The sequence below is a fragment of the Heptranchias perlo genome, chromosome 4, assembly GCF_035084215.1.
Source record: "Heptranchias perlo isolate sHepPer1 chromosome 4, sHepPer1.hap1, whole genome shotgun sequence".
NCBI classification, from domain to species: Eukaryota; Metazoa; Chordata; class Chondrichthyes; order Hexanchiformes; family Hexanchidae; genus Heptranchias; species Heptranchias perlo.
Genome location: NC_090328.1, coordinates 33787568 through 33810658, shown reverse-complemented (window position 1 = coordinate 33810658; position 23091 = coordinate 33787568). Strand labels below are relative to the sequence as shown.

Here is a 23091-nt window from a genome sequence, read left to right as displayed (position 1 = left end):
GTGTGTGTGTGTGTGTGTGTGTGCACACCTCACCCAGTACAGATTGTTTGGTACCTCTGGAGCTCCAGATGGAGCACATCACCCATTCTACCGATATTTCACCAACATATTTGTGCAGGGAGGGTTACACTTTGCCACGAATCAGAATACATTGTCCTACAATTAGCTGTGACAGATGTGCCAGCCTACATGTTGCCTGGCTAGAGCCGATTCTCCAGAGGGCAGGCCCATTTGACAGGAGTTGTCAGGCTCGTCATGTTCTCTGTGGCCTCCTGGACTGCTGCCAAAATAGCTGAATGAAGCGGCATAGCCAGAATTGGTGTTGCTTCTTGTCAGCCTTTCCAAAATCCCCCATGGACATCGCCAAGTTATCTTGATCTCCAACTAACATGTAACTCCTAGCAGATGCATGACCATACCAACTAATTTAATATATCCTCCTATAAATTCTGTGCAATAAAACTATACGCAACAAAATGGTTCCCTTTTCTGAAAAAAATATAGGAATGAAAAATAAAGTTCTACTCAACTAGCCTGTGTGCTATATGCGAGAAAGTCATAAACAGGTTTATGATTTCCCTACACATAGCAGACAGAGAAAATCATCCCAGAACAATCTTTTTAAAAAATATAAAAGAAAGACAGCCAGTCATTTCCTGCTATCATCAATCTCCAGAGCAACAATCAGCCTTTAATTGACTTCAGGAGTAGTTGAGAAAAAGTGGCTCTAATTGACTCTGGAGTCTGCAATTAGACCGTGCAGCCCTCAAGGGTAGGCCAGGTTACAAAGAGCTACCCCTTTGCTGCAGAATAATACACTGTATGTTACATGTAAAACAGTGTATTCTCTGACTTACTATTAGCAACGCCATGGGAGAACTGCTAGGAATATATCATTTACATGCAACTTATGAGCTGGTATGTACCTATCTGGAAACAACAGTAAAAATGATAACTTGGTGCCTGATGCAATTATGCTCCATTAGTGGGCAATCCAAGGTAAGATAAAATGTGTTCTGTTATTTAGCGAGCCCGAGACTTTGTCCAAAGAATCATTGTTAGTGTTTGATGCATTAAAGACTTTGAAACATCTGCGCCTACCACCTTTTTTGAGTTTCAGTCCTCTTCTATGATATGCAGATTAAGCAAGAATTATGCAACAGTTGTGCAAATCAAAGCTGTAAGATAAACAGTGAGATGGAAATGAAGCTGTCAGAACAGGTGACCTGTGTTGATGTCAGGGCACAGATGGGAGCTTGCATGTAGCCTCCGGGCCTATGGAAATATAGAAACCAGCTGCGAGCTGCTTTTAGGTGAACTGGCAATTTAGTCTGAGCAAATGGGCCATCTCATCAGCTTCAACCCGAGAAGGAGCCTAAGTACCATTTAGCAAAGGATTAGGAAATAATTATTCAGTCGTGGCATACAATTGATTTGTGAAAATTTGTGAAATGCCACTTTGTTACATCTATATCTTATTTTTCTTGAAATATGAACAGAAATCTTGTGATGTCAGTATAAGCAGTTTTTTTTCTTTTAATTGATTTTGTTGCCTGAGATCTTCAAGTTTTCCTTCATGCTTGAACACATTTAATTGCATATATGGTAGAGTAATTTCATTTATTTTTTTGAAATTTGCATATATTTGCAGAGCAAACATTTCTAATTATCATTATGTCAACTGTACATTTAATACTCTCACTTTATTTCATTTCTTGAGCTTTTCCCATCACTTCATTTGTTGAAATCAGAAAGAAAAGCTTTGGTAATGCATTTCAGTGACCTGAGAGGCATGCGGTAGTTAGTGAGAACTATTGTCCTGTCGGATTATTAATATTCCACTCTGTGGGAGATCGTTATATTACAGTGTTGTTACCGGGATTCAGTTAAATGTAAGGGTGAGTGTCGTAGCTTTTATTCTTGGAGAAATATTCAGAAAGTATCTTTCTATACTTGTGTTAGAATCTGAAGAAAGACTTTTGAGCTCTAAGGTGGGTATGAAGTACTTGTGATGGTAATGGTAAGAGTGATTTGAGGTGATGCATTAAAAGTACTGTACAAAAAGTGTATAGACACCAAATTAGCTATAAGTACACACCTCTTGTTAATGGAACCCTTCTGAATAAATACCTGTATGCAATCAGATCCATGTTGAATATTTTCCCCCTCAGCTACATCTCTACAGTTTTAGAGGAAAACCTCAAATCAGTTCATAAATTGACTTACAATTTGGGCTCAAAATGAGAAGGTTTAGGTTATGAATGTCTCTGATTACTATTTCTAGTGAAATCTCAAACATCTTTTAGAATGCACTCATTGGGCCAAATCTTGCTGGAGTGGGGTACCTCACTGTGTACGGCATCAGTTAGACTTTTTCCTGCATCCTTCAGCTCAATTTTTTTTGTGCGGTAACTTGCTGGAAGTGCGAGCTGATAATGGGGTGGTGAGGGCAACGGGACATCTGGGACCTTAGTGAATGATGGGACCAACAGTGTATCTCCTTAATCAATGAGATTTAAGGATTGAGAAAAAAACAGAAGAACAGCGGAAGAGGTGTGTGAATTAGAGTCAAATCAGGTACAGAAAGAAATAGCGAGGGAAAGAAAGATTAGATTAAAAGAGAGAGAAAAATGACAAAGAAAAAGTATGAAAAAAATGTAAAATTTAAAATGTTTAAAATCTCCAAGAAGAATTTACCACATGCAGGAATGAGACCGAACAGTTTAAATTATTCCCTTTCTGTGCCAGAGAGGTTGATTGGCATTTCATTAACAATTATCACGTGATTAAAAGGGTACTTGCGCTCTTAATTACCAGCCCTAACTTTCTGCAGCAAATTTAATGGACAAGTAATGTGCAAATCCAGCAAGTTCTTAAAAATAACGGGGAGGCTAAGGACGAGATGCTGTTTGTGCAAAGAAAACGGCAGAGCGGTGTAAATCAACCAAAATTTACAGAGATTTGCAACTCATGGCTTATCTCTTCATCGCCTGAACTTGCTGGCCGATTTGCGCATTAACAATGGCATGTGTCATTAATACACCTTTATTTTTCCAGCAAAATCCAGCCCATTATTCTTCCAGAAATTGTGATGGTAGGAAGGGCTGCTTTTCTGAGTTCATACTGTCAGTGAGAGACGTACCCGCTGGCTGCACATCAGACTTTTTTCTGACCATTAATTTTAATGGACAGTCAATCATTAGTAGTATGCCTGTGATTTCCCAACATATGGCTACCAGAAGAAATCATCTCTTTTCATGTTGTAATAATTACATTTCTTTTCAAAGATTATACAACTTATTTGATAAGATGTGTTTTGATATAGGAGAATCAGTGGAATTTTTAATAGAAACAAATGGACAACCTTTTAATTTACTTTAATCATTTTCATTTTATAATGAATATTAAACTTTGCCCTAAAATTGAACATTTCAATTGGAATGCATTTTCTCATGGAGCAGAAAAAGATTTGTAAATGGTGGATTGCCTTATTACTGTTTTAATTTCTAAACTTGTCTTTTATAATTTAAAAACATTATTTTAAAGATACTCATTTGTTTAAATAAAACAAGTAGTCAAGAAAATGGATAAAGCCCCTGTTTCAGAGAAGACAAATAGATTCTAATACTTGAACTATGAAATTTTGTTTAAGATACTTCCTGCTGTTTATTATGCTGCATGTCTAATTGTAAATATTGCTTACCTTATTTTCCCCCTAATCTTCCAATCCTGTCCTGAGATCAGTGACCCAAACTGGGATATGGTTCCATGGGTGCTAGCAGCTGTGTAGCACCTCAGCCAAATGACCATTCAAATAGGGGTGGAGATCTGTCCTCCCCACATTGAGATGCCACAAAAAGGCTCACTGGATAGGAGCAGGAAATCTGGCTGATTTTCCCCCCTCCTCCCTCCCCCCACAGCAGTGACACTGAGGCTAATTCTTGTACCTCCGCAACTGTCTTGGCAGCAATCCGCTAACTCAGCGCAGACTGGAAATCAATTGTGGAACGTTCCTGGCCTGCATGACTCAGACATAAATCAGCAACTGCATTTACCCACTGATCCATCAAGGGAGCTGAATACGGATTAGTTACACGGATTCTTGCTTGTTTTTCTTAAGGCTCATCAGAATTCAGTGAGCTTTCCGAATGATAAAGGATTTCTGTATAATTAATGTTGGTATTTTGTCGTGATGTAAGCCATTTCTAACAGCGGCAGTGAAGAGACACAAACATCTATTAAGAATTGAGGGTGGCATCAGGGGCAGTTTTGGTAATTAGAGTGCAGTAGGAGAGCATTACACATGACAAAGAAATTGGGGGAAGACATCTGCTTCCTTCTTTGCTCCCCTCCCCCCAAAGTTGTTGTGCCGGTGGCCTGTATTGTAATGGGTGCATTCTGGACGCTGGTCGAGGAACAGGAAAAATGGAAATGCTGACAATATTATTTTTTGTCAATCCTTTGCAGCTGTTCAACATTATTTTTTGTTAACGCATTTGTATTTGTCAACTTGTTTTGCAGATCCCGATATATTAATGGGACATCATTGCCCAGTAAAACCATAGAGCAAAATGGTGAAATGTTATCACTATTGACACTAGTGTTCACTAAATGATTCATGGTTCAAAAACAGCTTTCTATTAGATCCTACGACGTGAAGTAATGAATCGGCATGTGCATATGGAATTTCTATGCACTTACAGCCCGACAAAATCATATTTGTCCTGGATACTGGGTATAAATGGTCAACAAACAGTACAGGTTAGTCCAGGTCATTCATGTGCTCCCCACATGAAACTGTGTATAAATGTTCCCCCCCTTTAGAGAGGGGAAACATCAACCAGGTCTCTCACTCTTGATTGATATCCAGTGATCGCCCCTTCCGTCCACTCCCCTGAAATTGTTTGTGTGCAGATGACAGGTAAGGACAGGATCAGGTTCAGCTATGGTGTTCATTATGATTAAATAGTTTGCTGACACACTGTTAGACTTATGGCTGAAGAATGTCCAACTGGGCAAGGTCCCAGGGGTTTTTCGCCACCATGGACCAGACCCCTGCATGAGTCACCACCTTTAGGAAAGAAGAAGAAAAAGGTAGAGAACATTGAAGGGTGGAGAACTAGTCCTTTCATAGCTTTTTTTTAATTCCTCCATGGAGCACAAGGTCAAATGCAAAGGTACAATCTTAGCACTATACCATTGTATAGTTTTATCTAATCAGCACTGCTGTGTCGAGGCCATTGTGATACTGAAGAAAATTCATGCTTTACGCCCAAAATAAGTATGGATTTTGCCAGACACCCACTCCGTGGACAGAAATCTTGTCCCAGCACAAAGGAAAATTCTAAGCGTTTAAAAATCCTAGGAAACAGTTACCTTTTATGGTCTAAAATATTGGGTGACGATTTCCATTGTATGATAGATATAGTGAAATTGTAAACCAGTTTATAAAGAATGGGTTTATGATTTTGCTGTACCCTATGCTCAGGTAATGTCTTCCCACAGCCACCCCCCCCACCCCCCCCCCGCCATGTGATATTCCCAGTTGCTGTGTGCAACAACCCAAGTGTGTGGAGCTGCTTGCGATATTATAGAAATAAATTTACAAAGCTTGAATCAAGCTATAAGAGCTCATATGGTCTTGTTTCAGTCTAATCCCATCCCCAACCAACATTTACAGGAGAGCTTGGGTTGAATGGGACAGTTGCTCCTCTCAGTTCGTCACCTCTGTATTGGTAACTCTGCCATTTTGAGTGCAAAGGCATAAAAGCTGCAGCTTGTGTGACATGAATGTTCTGGATGCACTGCTGACAGTACAAGCTGCTTGCAAAATGGCAGGTTCATGAATTATTCATAATTGGTGAGCTGCATTCTAAATACATCGAAATAATTTGTAAAATAAACGCATTTTTAAATTAAATTGCAGATCTTCTTTCAGGGTATTTCACAGAACCTGATGAGAGGATAAATATTCTCTTCTGTATATTAAGCAGCATTTATTTCATTTGAGTCTGTTTTTTGTAACTAGTAAGTAATTTTCATTTGATATTTTGCCAGTAGAATTATGTACAAAACTGAAGCCCTGCACGAAGGAGCAAATGTAATTAATATGGAAGGAATCGTTTCTTTTGATGTTTTTGCTGCTTAAATGTTTTTAATGAAAGCAGGAGACCAGTTGCTACTTTGAATTCATCCCAAGGTTGATAGTGGACTGTACAAATGAAATCAGCCTGTAGCAAAAAAACGCAATAAATAAACGCAGCCCATAGCAAAACCGTAGGTCAGAGAAGCCAAATTACTATAAGCCCCCTATCCTTGGCACATTTAATTATAGCAAGAGCCACAGATGTGGCCTAAAGCCTTTGGAACCATAGATCTTCTAATGCTTCAGTCTGTCAAGGAGAACGTCTTGCTATCTCCTCTCAAAATAATGTTTTAGAAAGTTTTGTTGCTTCAATAATGCTGTATTAAGTAATCTTAGTTGAACTGCTTCAGTAGCAACTGGTTGCAGGATGTGCTTTTAATTGGCTTATTTCAACTGTGCAGAGTTGTGGTTAACACTGATGAGTTTCTTAACGTCTGAATAGGGTAAATCAATTTATAATCTGCATTATCAAATAATAAATTTGAATTGAATCTGAATTGCTGCTGAGCTATTCTTCTGCTATAGTGTAGTGTTTCAACATTGAACTTAGGTACTGATATTACTTTAATGGATTGCATTGTTATATATTTTTGGTCATGTTATGAGAAAAAAAGATCAAAAATGCATCGGCAATTCATCTTTAAATGTTTAAAAGTTAACTTCTAACCTTTATTAAAAACGCGATAAATTTGGATGGACAATTGCAATACCAAAGAACTCTGTTTTTATCAAATCAGAGCTGTATACACAGTTAACATTGCAGTTATGATATACAATAGGGTGCACTGCTGCGGTACTGTATAACATATATTCAGAGTAAAACTTCTGTATAATTCACAGTCCATAAACAAAGTCATTGGTTATAATCACAGAAGAATGATATTGTATAAATGCTGGCCTTGCCACATCCCATGAACGAATTTTTTTTTTAAATTGCCTTTGAATAATGGTGATTTATTTTAAATATTTTCTCCCAATGGGCTTTGCTTGTGGCTTAATGAGTAAATGCACTGCCTAGTGTAGAACTAAACCACGGAGATCAGGAAGGGCCCCTGTTTGCTCTCTGATCTTTTCTCAGTTAGCTGATCTCAACCATGGTGACCTGCAATTGGCATTAGTGTCTCTGGGCTGGTCAGGAGAAAAATTCACTCAGGAATCCTGCTCCACTCCAATCCAGTGATTCCTGCTGGAAAATTAGTGTGTGAGGACAGAGTAAGGTACAGTGCGATATCTACACATTTGAATAGCCAACGGTTACTGTCTACAGTAATGAAGAATAACACTAGAGGCACTCACCAGTAGGAATTACTGGACACCTGGAGCAGAAACCCTGGCCAAATCTTTTAGTAGGTTTGGTATTCCCTTATTACCTGAATTTTCAGGCAAGCTCAGTTCCTGGATCAGCCAATGATAACTTGCTCATAAAGCTGAGTTGAGACATGGCTAGGTCTGTCAATGTGGTAAATATGCATTGTAGTGGAGGCTAGTTATTTCCTAGTCTTTCTCCTGGCTTTAGTTAAATTTTATATAAATGTAACACTTTTTAAAAGGCATCTGCAATCAGTGTCATCATACCACTGCACATGTCTCTGTTCACAAATCTAGCATTGTGTCTTTAACAGACATGAGTTCCTCCTTTAACATCCATGTGGTTCTGCAGTGTCAGTTCATGGCGAGAATTTAAAAAACTAGGGAACATTTTTTAAAGATGAGGAATTCAAGAGTAAGTAGGGAATTCAACAACAACTTGCATTTATATAGTGCCTTTAACGTAGTTCAGCGAGACATAGTTTATTCCAATAATTGTATTAAAGCAAAAATTATAAATGAGGCGAAGATGAGAAGGGGTTGAGAGGCGAAGATGAGAAGGGGTTGAGAGGCGAAGATGAGAAGGGGTTGAGAGGCGAAGATGAGAAGGGATTGAGAGGCGACAGTGAGAAGGGGTTGAGAGGCTACGATGAGAAGGTAGGGTTGTGATCAACCAAAATAGCCAATGTCTGTTCCCACGACATTCCTATTTTCCTAAGATCGATCTTCATTTTATCATATTCTAGCTGCGGTCCCTGGAAGGTACCCATTTTTTTATCAAATGACTCAAAAGTCAGATAGCATAGCCATATGAAATAATATTTCAAACAGATTTCATTGCAAATTTCACTGAATAATTGCTTCTCACCATCTTTAGAAATTTTTTCCTGCCATTTTAGGACAGTTTTGTAGCTAATCCAACAACCTTATCCAAAAATAAATTGCGGGTATAACATTTAATGTTTTTAGCATTTGTAATCCATACCATGTATAGATTTCAGTGACATAGAGTATTCTTTCAAAATCTGTTTAGATTTTTATTAAATTTAAATTTGTGATATGTCAGACTAAAGTTGGTGTATTGGGCCCATGTTAGTTAAATCCACCTGAGTACCAGTAAAATTATCTGAGTAACATAGTCTACCAAAATAATGTATTGTATTACTTTTTTAAGCTATATACTATTGCTTGTAAACAAAACTAAACCCGAATAGAATTCTGTTCTATGATACACAATGTAATAGAAGTCCTTGAAGCTGCATTTTGTTCTGAAAGATATGAATGGATTGCTTCAAGTTTCAAAAACCTTTAAGAACTGATTAAAGTTAAATTAATTCTATTTTTGCAAGATAGTAAAGCAGACATGTGGATTACTTTGCTTGGAGCTGGACATTGGATACCAAAATGAAAAAATGTAACCTTTAATGCACAATGAGATTAAAATGGAGTAGTGATGATTATTTTCTCTGACTCTCTGGGCTCGATTTTGCAATGGTGGCGGGTTGGCGCCGGGGGGTGGGGGGCTAGCGAGCTGAAGGTGCGTGTGGCAAACCTGCATGAACAAAACTTAGCGTTTCCGGTGCGATTGCATGTTGATTGATAATGATGATTAACATCCTCTCCAGGTTTCGCGCCCGGCAGCCAGCCTGATTGACAGACTGGCTGCAGTCAGGAGCTGCAACGTGAGGAGGGGTGGGGTGAGAAAGAGAGAGAGGGGGGGGTGAAGAGGGGACGATCGGGGGGGGTGAAGAGGGGAAGATCGGGGGAAGATCGGGGGGGTGAAGAGGGGTAGATCGGGGGGGGGGGGTTTGAAGAGGGGGAGATCGGGGGGTTGTAGAGGGGGACATTGGGGGAAGATCGGGGGAGTGAAGAGGGGGACATTGGGGGAAGATCGGTGGGGGTGAAGGGGGGGACATTGGGGAAAGATCTGTGGGGGTGAAGGGGTGAAGAGGGGAAGATCAGGGGGTTGAAGAGGAGGACATTGGGGGAAGATCGGGGGAGTGAAGAGGGGGACATTGGGGGAAGATCGGGGGAGTGAAGAGGGGGACATTGGGGGAAGATCGGGGGAGTGAAGAGGGGGACATTGGGGGAAGATCGGGGGAGTGAAGAGGGGGACATTGGGGGAAGATCTGTGGGGGTGAAGAGGGGGACATTGGGGGCAGATCGGGGGGTTGAAGAGGGGGCAGATCGGGGGGTTGAAGAGGGGCAGATCGGGGGGGTAAAGAGGGGAAGATCGGTGGGGTGAAGATCGGGCGAGTAAAGAGGGGAAGATCGGTGGGGGGTGAAGAGGGGAAGATCGGGGGGGGGTGAAGAGGGGAAGATCGGGGGGGGGTGAAGAGGGGAAGATCGGGGGGGGGTGAAGAGGGGAAGATCGGGGGGGGTGAAGAGGGGAAGATCGGTGGGGGGGGTGAAGAGGGGAAGATCGGTGGGGGGGGTGAAGAGGGGAAGATCGGTGGGGGGGGTGAAGAGGGGAAGATCGGTGGGGGGGGGTGAAGAGGGGAAGATCGGTGGGGGGGGGTGAAGAGGGGAAGATCGGTGGGGGGGGTGAAGAGGGGAAGATCGGTGGGGGGGTGAAGAGGGGAAGATCGGTGGGGGGGTGAAGAGGGGAAGATCGGTGGGGGGGTGAAGAGGGGAAGATCGGTGGGGGTTGAAGAGGGGAAGATCGGTGGGGGTTGAAGAGGGGAAGATCGGTGGGGGGGTGAAGAGGGGAAGATCGGGGGGGTGAAGAGGGGAAGATCGGGGGGGTGAAGAGGGGGACGATCGGGGGGGGGTGAAGAGGGGGACGATCGGGGGGGGGTGAAGAGGGGGACGATCGGGGGGGTGAAGAGGGGGACGATCGGGGGGGGTGAAGAGGGGAAGATCGGGGGAAGATCGGGGGGGTGATGAGGGGGTCATTGGGGGAAGGTCGGGGGGGGTGAAGAGGGGGACATTGGGGGAAGACTGCGGGGGGGTTGAAGAGGGGGACATTGGAGAGGTGGAGAGGTGAAGAGGGGACATTGGAGCGGGAGATGCCGGACATCGGAGCGGGGTGTAAAAGGTAGGTTCATTTAGTGTTTTCACTTCCTTCCATGGTTTTTCATTTAACTTATTTGGTTTCTTGTTCCCTGATCCGGCCCTTCACGCCTGGTTTCACCAGACGTCATTCAGAGGTGGTGGGCAAGCCGCCCAGGTAAGTTAAAAATCGTTCTTAACGACCTACTCTGTCACAGGTAAAGTGCCTTAAGTACCCCAATGAGGTACATTTGGCTCTTTAACTGTCATCCTGCCGGCTTTAACTGCCGGTGGGACTTCCGTTTTCGGCTCACCCGCGCGCACACTGGTGGGTCCCAGGGAAACTCGGAAGTCGGCGGGTTGGAGCCAGCTTCCAAACCTGAACGGGATTTCCGTGATTTTCGGAGACACCCCCCGCCCACAATGCATCCACAATTGCCTCCTAAAATCACCCCCTCTGGGTTTGTCTGCTGTCTCAGAAGATGAATCAGAACATCTGTTCTGATATCACGTGACTGCAATAACAACTGGACTTTTGTGCTAGTTATCATGAAGACTTGACAGAGTAGTGTGGAAATATAGGATAATGGCTAATACTGCCTTTGGCATTCATTAATATTTTAGCAGAGTTTCCTTGTTTCTTTATAATTGTTTTACAAAAATCGGGCACAGAAATTTGCATGTGACATTTGAAATGTGACTAAAGTGCGAGAGACAGGAAATATGTGGATACGTATTGTTTTTAATATATTAATAGCAGATCTCTCATGGCACAGCTCTTGGTAACTCAGAGAATGTGCTGTTTTATGAGGTCAGAAAAATTTTAACATGTAAAGTGTGAGTGTGTGACCCTTTAAGATCAGACGTTTCTGTTGTTAAGTAAACACTAGGTGAGTTGAATTGAGAGACTATATATGCTGGCTCCAGTATTTTCTGTTCCTGGAGAGGTTCTTTGTTTCTTTTGAAGTGTAACACAGAAAATTGAGTGTGACACTTTACTTACAAGGGATAAGAAATGCACATTGGGCTTACTGGGCTATAAATTGGGCCGTGTAGCACCCATTTTACAGTGCTACGCTGCCTCCTAAGGTCCTAAAATGGCGTCCGGAATGTGTGCGCATGCTTCTAGCGCGACATGTGCAGGACGCCATCTTGGTAAAGGCGTTTGCGCATGCGCAGATAACGAACGCCGGCATCATGTAAAGTAAGGTGAATATGCGTTAGATCAGTGTGCAACGTTGATTTAAAGGGATAGATACAATTTTGGCAATCAACTCTCCAGTCAATGCATTGTCTTAACCACAAACAGCTAAACATGTTTTAGACGGCCTGAAGGGCCCTTCACCAACGCTATTTAAAGGGATCATGCAGGTTTTGCGGGTTAGTTGCTCGATTTTTGCTTCTGGCTGCTGGTACAATTGTAGGTGTTTGTTGAAGCTTCCAGTACTTGGAGAGAGTTGCCATAGTACATAGAGTGGTTTGGCAGCTTCTGCATTACTGTTGATGTCATTTACAACAGTGTGCTGAACAAAATTCTTGGCAACCATGGGTGGCCTGCTAAGGCTCCCGCTGGGCATAGAACACGACTGGGAGCATGCAGAGAGGCCACGCAGAGCAGGTCACAGTGCGAGGAGAGGGAGGTGGAGGAGGAGGCGCAGGGCACTGAGCAGGAGGCCATATCCCATGAGGGCTTTAAAGGAACTATTCTCTTACCTCAACATGAGCGAAGATCAGTGCATCCGATGGCTGTGGTTCATGAAAGAGGTCATGATGGAAATATGTCAACTGCTACAGCCAGAATTGCAGCCTCAGAGCGGGGCAAGGATAACATTGCCTGTGGCTGTCAAGGTAATCATGGCACTTAACTTTTACAGCTCTGGATCCTTTCAGGCCTCTGCTGGCAATGTGAGCAACATCTCGCAGTTTGCAGTGCACTGCTGCATAAGGGAGGTCACTTAGGCGCTGTACAAACTGCTCAACAGGTTCATCATGTTCCCTCTTGACGGAGAGAAGCAGAACGTGTGAGCACGAGGGTTTGCTCGCATTGCTGGCTTCGCCATGGTGAAGGGTGCCATTGATTGCATGCATATTGCCATGAGTGCTGCACATCTCAACTCGGCCATCTTCATGAACAGGAAGGGGTTCCACTCCCTCAATGTGCAGCAGGTGTGCGACCACACGCAGTGCATCATACAGGTCACTGCCCACTACCCTGGCAGCAGTCATGACACCTTCATTATGCGGCAGTCCAACATCCCAATTACCTTTTTGATCTGGTTCGGCAAGTCGAAGGCTGGCTACCGGGTGACAAGGGCTATCCCCTCATGAAGTGGCTCATGACTCTGGTCAGGCATGTGCACACACGTGTGGAGCAGGCAAGCAATGAGAGTCGTGCGGCCACACGGAACGTCATCGAGCACACCATAGGCGTCCTAAAGCAATGCTTCCGCTGCCTGGACTGCTCTGGTGGAGCCCTGCAGTACTCCACTGAACGGGTGTCAAGATTCATTGTGGTATGCCAAACAACCTCGCCCTTATGAGGGAACAGCCCTTGCTACTGCCTGTCCGCCAAGACCCTGAGCCAGAGGCTGAGGAGGAGGAAGAGGCAAGGTGGCAACAAGGTACACAGGCCCTGTCTGCCAGGGCTCTGCGTGCCCAACTTATGAGCGATATCAGTAACCTCAACAACATTTCCTAAGCCACCAACTGTCCTACACTCCCCACCCGTTCTCTCTCACATGATCATCAAATCACCCTCCATATGATTACACATTGCTTCCTCCTGCAGGTCATCGCATACAAAAAAACCACCACCAACTGCGACTTCAAATACATATTTATAACATAACACATTAACTCTAGTATAAAACATTAAACTATTCACCTTTGTGCATTCCCCTAGTGCCTGTTGTTCGTGTGCCTTTACCTTTCCTAATGTTCCTACAAGTTGCATCCTCAGTGGCTGGAGAATGGGTGGTGGAAGGCTGCTGACCTTCAACGGAGGAGTGTGCAGATGGCCTTGGAGGACGACCTCGAGCGACTCTGGGCCAGGAGGGCCCGCCTTGAGACTGCACCATCTTGGCGTGGGTTGCAGCAGTCTGGCCTGGCTGGCTGACGGGCAACAGCAAGGGCACTGGTGGAGTGGCAGGGGTGGGAGCAGGAATGCTGCTCTCTGGAGAGAGGACAGCAGGTTCGACTGCCACGTGCCACTGCCACTCGCACGGGGCGACGCCTCAGCAATCCTGGTGATGAGCTGGAGAACAGATTGCTGGAGCGCTGTTACGCTCTGGAAGCCTCGTTCCACAGTGGTCCCCAGAGCCATGATAGCAGCAGTCTGAGCTTCCATAGCAGCAGTCTGAGCTTCAGCTGAAGCATGCAGATCTTTGACATCGGTCTGTGCTGCAATGGAAGCTGCGACATCGGTCATCAGACGCTGCATCATGGTGGGTTCCACAGGTGTGCCGATTGAGGTGACCACCTGTTCCATGTTGGAAAGGATGGACTCCAAGCTCTGCACAAAGCCCTGTGCCAAATTGGAGTTAGACTCCTCCATGCCCCTTGACATTGTGCGCAGGCTTTCTGGCAGGCTTTCCAGTGCACCGAGCATTTGATGGTGTACGCCCATCAGCTGTCTTCTGTAGCCTGGCCCATCGAAGTCATCATCTGATTCCTTGGCAACAGAACCAGTTGTGTGACCTCGCCCTCTGGCAAGCTGATACCTGTGGTAACCGTTTACCCTACCCCGGCTCCTGCGCACTGTGTCTCACCACGTGCAGATCCCTTCTCTAACCTAACCTCTAAATGATGCGCAGTGTCAGTATCTGAGCTGGTGGATGTGAGAGTCAGATCAAGTGACGGTGTGGCTTCATTCTCACTGTCTTCCTCCCCCTCCACCTCGGACGGTGCCGGCTCCAGTTCTTGGGTATCTGCAATGACAAAGGGAGTCGGATTGAGTTGTGGAGCGGGGAGAGGAGCTTGCTGACACCATCTGCATCACGTGAGTCCGAAAAGATTGTGGGATGTGGGAGATGTGGGAAACGAGAAGGAGGATTAGGTATGCAGAGATCCCAATCATCGGGACCTCCAGCACCACCAGTGACCACGACCGCAGTGATGGCCCTCCCATTGATCCCCAGCACTGACTCCTCCATGGGGGTGAGGACGTGTAGGCGTGCCTGTCCTCCATCAGGTCTCTCCTTCTGCCCCCTGTTGTGCGCCACCTTTTCCTGCAAGACAGAGGGAAGTGTGTCAGTAAGTGTCCTGCAAGATGTTTGGGTGATGTGCCTGTCATGGTCGAATAGCTGCCAGTGTGTGAGACCTGTGGTGGGTGTGTGGATTGCAAGTGTGGTAATGTGTGAGGGTGAGATGCAGCGTTGCGTATGGATGGGCAGCGTTTGTTGGTCGGTGGGTGACGGGGGTGGGGGCGGGGGGATGTCGTGCATGGAGCAGTTTTGTGGTTGGTTGGATGTGCCACTTGACACTTGCATTCACTCACCTTGACCACTTGTGTCAAATCATTGAACTTCTTCCAGCACTGCGTCCACGTGCGTGGTGCAATACTCCTGCCATTCACCTCCAGGGCCACTTCCTCCCACTGCCTCCGCAGCTGGTGTCTGGAGGGTCTCCTGCCACCCTGCGGGTACAGGATGGCTCTCCGTTTGTCCACTCCCTCCACTAAGGCCTCCAGTGCGTTGTCGGAGATCCTCGGCGCATGCTCTCTTGCCGCTCCAACCATTCTACCTGTCATCCTCCCCTGCTTGTATTGACTGCGCACCTCTCCTTTAAGAGGCGCAGGCTGCCTTTAACTAGTTCTGGCCACGCTGTATATCGGGCCTCCTGCTGGTGCGTGCAGTCACTCAACCAGTTGGCTGGTACAAATCATGGTAATGAGCCGGCAGCACAAATTCCACGTGCTGCCTGCACCGGAAACAACGGCTGCGGGTTAGTTGTGCACCATGACATCCGAGCCCGGATTCGGGGATTATCAAATTTAACCCCCACTATTTTTATCATATTTATGAGAGGTTTATTTATGCATAGAACTGGTTAATTTCTTATTTTCATTGTTGTCAACATGTTACTGAAAGGGAGTGACCCTGAAATACTTGAAATTATTTTCTGCTTAGGAAAAAGTGAAAGCCTGGAGGAAATGAATGACATGGCAGTTCTCCAGTTTTACTCATTTATTGCTTCAAATTGTTGAAATGGTACTTGAATAAACACACTCACAAGTACACTGTAATTTAGTGGGCACTTTGGTTTATGAAGAACGCTCAACTGGCTTAGATTGTCCTGTGGCACACATCTGAAATGAGGAAAGAACTTGCATTTATATAGCACCTTAATCTTATGTTTCAGGATACCCCAAAGCACTTCATACCCAATGAATTACTGTCACTGTTGTAAACTCAGCAGGCAATTTTCACACTTCCACAAACAGCAAGTGAGATAAATGACCAGTGCCTTTGGTGCTGTTTGAAGGAGAAATGTTGGCTAGGACACCAGGAGAATTCCTTGCTCTGCTTCGAATAGTACCATGTGATCTTTAATGCCCACCTGAACAGGGCTCCAGTTTAATGCCTCATCCAAAGGACAGCACCGCTGATGGCACAACAGTCCTTCGGTACTGCACAGATGTGTCAGCTTAGGTTATGTCTTGGAATATATGCCAAAAGTGAAACTGGAATGATTCACATTGTTCTCCAGGGCTCTACTGGGTCCTGTAAGATATTGGTAAACATTCTATTAATTAACTGGGTACTCTGAAATGCTGCATGATTTCTTTCAAAAATGTCTAATTCTTAAACTCCTTCAGGAAAGAGAAGGGTCCCAGTGCTATTAATCAGATCAAACTGTATAGTGAAGCCAGTGAAAATGGACAGATGAGTGATGAATTAAGTGAATCACCTAATGGCCTCAGAGGAGAGAGAGACGTCTCTTCAAGAGATCACTCACATTTAGAACCTAAACTCAGGGGAAGCCTGAGAATTAATTGCCCTCAGTACCTGCAAAGAGATAAATTTAGTTCATTATTTTATTCCTCCCTCACCAATCACCTTTATTTTTCTACCTTTTTATTAATGTTCTTTTTCAAGCTAAATTTTAGATATTCTGTAATGTATCTTTACTCTCCAGGACAAATCTCCTCCCAGTGTTACTTTGTTTGCTCCCAGCTTCTGCTTGTAACTACCAGGTAAGGATCGCTGGGAGTCAGGACAAGTCTCATCAAAAGTGCCTGAAATCAGTTTCTGGATTATTGATGAAGGTCATAAAAGGAAAAGAGTGCTAACATCATCAGGCAGAAATTATTAATGGCACATAATCAGACCAGGTGATTGCTCATGCAAGAAATCACTTGTATCCGGTTTTATTATTTTTTATTCGAGAGGAAATGAACATTATTGTCCTTGATTAACCTTTTTCCTGGAGCATTTCTGCACAAAGTGGTAGTGACAGAGACTCAACCAACTGTTTCTATTCTCAGTAGGGCTGGCTGCTAGATGATTATGTCTGACTCTCCTGACATTTAGCTCACAGAGTAATTTTAACTGTTGTGAATTGTAAGGGGTTTGCCACTGTCATCCAGGAATTGGATGTGTCCTGTTCAGTGTTGAATAGCAGCTTTGTCACCTAGTCTCTTGGCCAACATTACTTCAACCAATGAACTGAAAAATGGATTAACCGATCATTTATTGCTGTTTGTGGGATCTTGCTGTGTGCAACATTTGCCTGCATAACAAGTGATAGTGCTTCATATACAATGAAGTACAGAGATATTTCTGAAAGATGTGATGTCACTATGTAAATGCGTGCTGTTTTCTTTTTACTATCCAGAGCTTAAAATACTATTTTTTTTCCCCCCTCAAGTTGAAATGTTCTGATCATATCATTTTTGTTTCTCCACTCCCCCTCCTCAAATATTGAGCTGGTGCTCCAGTAATATTTAAGGGCTGAAGATGCAGTGCTTCCACAGCTACATTGCTGTAACTTTTTTTTTCTTTTCCAGCTTCGAGGGAATTATGTCCCCTTGCTAGATTTGGCCAAAAAGTGGCAACAAGGAAGGCGGACACTATATTAAGGAGAAAGTTGTGGGGATGCCCCTTAATTTAAATAAGTTCTGAGGTATTAATGAGCACTGCACACATTTTGTACAGGCTCCCAGAGCACGATGCCTTGGCTGACTGCATGGGGGTGCTCTGAGCACACTGGATGCTTGATAGGCCTCAGCCCTCCTTGTCTGATAGTACAGGGCCCTGATACTTGAAGCACTGCACTGCTTTGGGCATCGCATTTCAGCCCCATAGGTATAGAAATCTACTGGTCTAGGTGCAGCACATTAATGTGCTATTGTCTTGTGCCTTAAATAAAGCTTTAGGACTAAGATCTGCACCAGCAGTTCTTCATGTCTAAGTCCCTGATCTGAAACAGGCAGTCAAGGGGAGGCTTCAGTTCTGGCAAAGCACTTCCTCACAGAGAGAGAGAGAGAGAGAGAAGGAAAATCAGAGAACCACAATCAGTGTTGCTGTCGTCCACTTTCTGACATCATGCCCAAAAGCAACATAGGCACATGCCTGGAAGCAGGTTACCCATCTGTCTCTGAGTGAGTGGTGGAGATGAGGGAAAAAGGTTAACACCTAGCTACTGTAAACATCATAATGGCTTCTGTCTAGACCAGTCCTAACCCTTTGTGTGTTGTGATAGCATTTTTGCATCAACTGATAAATATGTTACTTTATTTATGAGGTGCTACATTTATTTTAAAAAAATCTACAGCATTAGAAATGTGGAAAAAGTCATTTTTTCAGAAGTAGAAAGCACAATTGGATTTTGAGAATGTTTAACATTGAAAGGGTCTGGTTCTTTGCAGCATCAGTGCATTCTGTAACAGATGGGCTTCACCTTCACTGACTAAGTGCAGAGAGTGGCCATCAGCTGCTTAAGAATGGTAAATTGTCATCCGTGTTCTTCAGAAATCAGAGCGTTTACAGTTTTGGAATTAAACAGTACTAAAAATTTGGTATGAAATGGTATGAAAAATAAAAAGAGGGAAGAAAGACAAACTTGCTGTAGGATTTTAGGTGTAGCTAGGAAAATTGGAGTTCCAAAGAGATTTAAGGGTCGTTATACACAGATCACTAAAATGTAGTAGTCAGGTACAAGAAATAATCAAAACGGCTAATGGAATGTTAGCCTTTATAACTAGAATATAAAGGGGAGGAAGTTTTGCTACAGCTATATAAAGCCCTGGTTAGACCACATCTGGAGTACTGCGTACAGTTCAGGGCACCGCACCTTAGAAAGGGATATGGGAGGGAGTGCAGCGCAGAGTCACCAGAATGTTACCAGGGCTCCAAGAGTTAGATTATGAGGAGAGATTACATAAACTAGGTTTGTATTCCCTGGAATATAGAAGGATAAGGGGTGACTTGCTTGAGTGTTTTTAGGATTTTGAAAGGAATTGAGAGGGTAGATAGAGAGAAACTTTTCCCTCTGGTGGGGGAGTCTAGGACAAGGGGACATAATCTTAAAATCAGAGCCAGGCCATTCAGGAGAGAAGTTAGGAAATACTTCTTCATGCAAAGGGTGGTAGAAGTGTAGAACACTCTCCCATAAAAAGCAGTAGATGCTAGCTCAATTAATAATTTCAAATCTGAGATCGATAGATTTTTCCTAGCCAAGGGTATTAAGGGATATGGAGCAAAGGCAGGTGGATAGAGTTGGGATACAGATCAGAGACTATTTCATTGAATGGCAGAACAGGCTCGAGGGGCTGAATGGCCTACTCATGTTTCTATGTCTCAGACAGTGCAGGCTGAAAGCACTATTAGATGAAGGTCAATTGTTGCTAATGTAAAGGAAATTGGCTGGTGCCTACCTCAAGTACAACACTGCAACCTTGCAGTATTATTGTACAGATCATAAATCCCAATACAAAGCAGTGAATTCCTGGTTGATCCATGGCAACTGATTACACATAATATTTGCAGTATCCTCACTGTTGCAGCTGCCTCTCTCTGTCTCTAGGTCAAGGCTGTTATAACCTGCCCTTACATCACCTAGGAAATGCAGACAGGCGAAATCACACAGCTGCAATTCTCTCATCCTCCACATAGTGAAAGTTACAGAATGGGAGATAATCTGCTTTTAATTCATTTTGAAAAAAATGGTAATGAGTCAAGCAGATTTAACCAATAGAATCTCATTAAGAACATTGTTTGTGATTCTACAGCTAACAATTCCCACCTCAGGCAACGGCAACATTAAAAAGGGAGACACTACCCTGTCTTTTCAGCAGGTGCCCAGCAACTTGGCAACATTTCATCTTCTTTCTAAACAGTACTTACTGGCAAAACAGACATTCACTGTGGATTGGGTGAATATGGGTTTTCGTCACGATTGGGCAACCGGCAACCATGACTCCATATTCAACCACTGACACTGAGTAAAAGCTGCTAATTCAGTCACATCTATTATTAAGTATCTTACATGTATCCTGTAAACAGTGTATTGTAACCTGCATAACAAATCAAGTATCTGAGATCAGCCAGTGGTCTTTAGTATTGCATCACTGCTGCAATACAGGAAGTGGCATCGGAAATATACAGATGAGAGAGGTCATTTGGCTCAACTATGCAGGAAAAAAAATTACATTCCTGCATCACCTCATTTGACTGTATCTTGAACGAATCTAATCTTTGCTCCATTGTTCGCCCTTTTAATGTGTTCCTGCCAGTTCCATACCCATAGAACGTGGAAGTTTACAGCACAGAAGGAGGCTACTCAGCACATTGTGTCTTTGCTGGCTCTTTGTTAAGCAATCCGAAACGAATCCCCCTGTCCTGTACTCTTTCTATGGCCTATATCTTCCTCTGCTTCAAATATTCCTCCAGTTTGCTCTTAAATATTGCAGTGGTCTCTGTCTCAATCATTCCCTGTGGAAAAGCATTCTATGCTCCATGCCCTTCTGCATAAAGAGGTTTATCTGCACCATTTAATACCTTGTGTCCTTCTATAAGGTTCCATCTCAGTCACCTTTTTTCAAGTTTAAAGAAACCTATTTGCTATGTTAGTTTCAGGAAGTTAGGTATTGGCTAATTGACTAGCTCCCTACATTTATTTTCCTGAAACTAGCACCCTTTAATCTGACAGTTTATTCATAGACCCACATAATCATGGATCCCCAATACCGAAAGCTCCGAAAGCTTGTGATTTTCAAATAAAACTGTTGGACTATAACCTGGTGTTGTAAGGTTCCTCACATTTGTCCACCCCAGTCCATCACCGGCATCTCCACATCATCAGTTCCCCGAGCATGAGGACATTAAACCTGTGGAGTTCAGCCAATGAACAGTGACATGCATGTCTTCAATCAGTTGCACTCATATAATTTTTTTTAAAATGCCTTACGTTTGACGAAGATATATCTGATTTCCATGTGGTTGAACACATCTGCCCACAAGCCATCAAAGCTGATTTTAAGTCTTTGCTAATAAAGATCTCATCTGCTCATAGACACCTGATACCACACTCCATAAGCAACAATACTGAAGTGAAGTGAACACCATCGCCTCTAGGAGGTATCAGTTGCTTATAACCAAGCAACATCAGACAGGCGTAGCACGAGCTGGATTATGTCTATTCTAACAATATTATGAACACATGAAATTTTATTTCAGGTTATGAATGTGCAACATCTGAGAACTTGTTATATGATTATATCTATCTGTTATAGAAAATAGGTTGTTACAACATTGCATTTTGTAAGCCAAGGAAGAAAACTACTGCTAATAAAATAACAAATCAATTCATTGTCTGACTCCTAACTCATCCTTATTTTTCAAGTCTGAGTAACAGTCTGCGACATCGTACTGTTTAAATCATAATTTGTACAGATTAAATAGGAGGATTTGTGTCTTGATTCTTAGTAGGACATTAAGATCTATGTTTCTTTAGATTTTTATGACCAAATATGCAATGACTAAAGCTGTGGTCTGTATACCCAAATATGTTCTTGATTGATAAGATCAGAAAATATTTAAGGATTTCTAAAAGGCAAAATGCTGAAGTTAAAGGGATCTGATACAGTAAAATAACACGATGGTGAAATGGATTTGATCCGATGAGTTTATCTTTATTCAGAAGCTGTCAGCTGTAGACAGTCTCCTAATAAAAAACAGGCAGAATTAAATGTAGTCTACATAGCACATACCTTGTATTAATGAGGCGTTTGTTGCTTTTGTGCTATTGTGTTTTCTGGGGAGAGAAGAAAAGAGTAAGATAGGCAAACAAAAACGCCTGTGTTCATTTCTATGGTGGCCTATATGTTTTAGTAAGGGTAGCATTCTGTTAAGTTTTGCAGTTGGTCCCCTCTCCATTCTCAATACTGATCTGAATGCTGCAGTTTGGCCAATATAAATGTCACCTTCTAAACCTAGTCCTTGAAGCAATGCTGTCTTGTTATGATAAGTATAAAACAACTGTTGGGACTGAGACAATTTAAAAAAGAAAGGTGGGCAAATATCTGTTGGGGGGGATATGGTCAAACTTCTGCCTTTGCTAATTTTAATTTTGGTGTGAATTCAAAAGGGAATTTCCACTGAAATTGTTGCTAAAATTAATGACAGCAATTTCACCCCCTATTTGAGTATGGGATTGGTGGATAGTGAGCATTGTAAATTGAGATCAATTACTGGAGGTGGCCATTGGTTCCTATACTATTGGGCCTGGAGGAGATGTTGCCTGAAGAACCACAGGCCAGTGGTCCCCTGCCAGTTTCGGGCAGGAGGTAATGGTGGAGTACTGAAATGAGGCCCGGGAAATAAAATGGCCCAGGCATCAGGCTGAACTCTCCGCCTGGGGTTCTCTTCCTGCCTCAAATGCGCCACGAGTTAAAATCGACCCTTTAGTGCCCAGGAGTCCTGGAGCTTTCATTCCAAGCCTTGTGTTAACAACTCGTTTTTATGTAGTGCCTTTAATATTTTTTTTTATCCCATGGTGCTTCACAAATAGGCATAAGGAAAACAGATACTGTGACATGACTGGAGCACTTAGGAAAAGTTACTAAAAACTTAGTTGAAGAGATGAGTTTTGAGAAGATTTTTAAAAGAAGAGGGCCGTGGACAAGTTTAAGGAGGGAATTCCAGGGAGTAGGACCCAGGTGGCTTAAAATTCCACAACCAATGGGACACTGGTTGGGTGGTTAGTTAGTTAGATTCTTCTTTGCCTAGGCAAAGGCAATCCATTTCTTGCACTGCTGTCTGTCCAGACCAAGATACTTGACTTCGATCGGAGTATCATTTTGCCTTCTATCTAGCGGATCGTGGTTTTCCACAGTTGACGTTTGTATTTGAAAGCCTGTAACGGTCTTGTCTTGTCTCTGGGTTGTTTCGGTGATGAAATACATTTTTGCGTGGTCAGATCGTTACCCTGACTCTAACCCCCTACCAGGTGGACTGTGGACTGCCTTTAGACTGGCTCCTGCCTTTCAATGTGTCTGACTTTTGTAGTCCTACCAGGAGTTCTACTCCCATAAGCATGGCTCTCAAGGTCATAGGAGCACAGAAGCCTTCCCACCACATCAAGGTACAGTCTAGGGAAGGAATGAAAGAGAGATGGGGGAGAAGCATAAAAGACTGGAGTCAGAAGAA

The 23091-nt window shown here is 43.4% G+C and overlaps 1 protein-coding gene across 1 annotated transcript in view; it reads left to right on the top strand.

The window, feature by feature from the left end:
* map1b (microtubule-associated protein 1B) overlaps positions 1–23091 on the top strand; it is a 100770-nt gene that overhangs the window by 30768 nt on the left and 46911 nt on the right. The window lies entirely within an intron of this gene.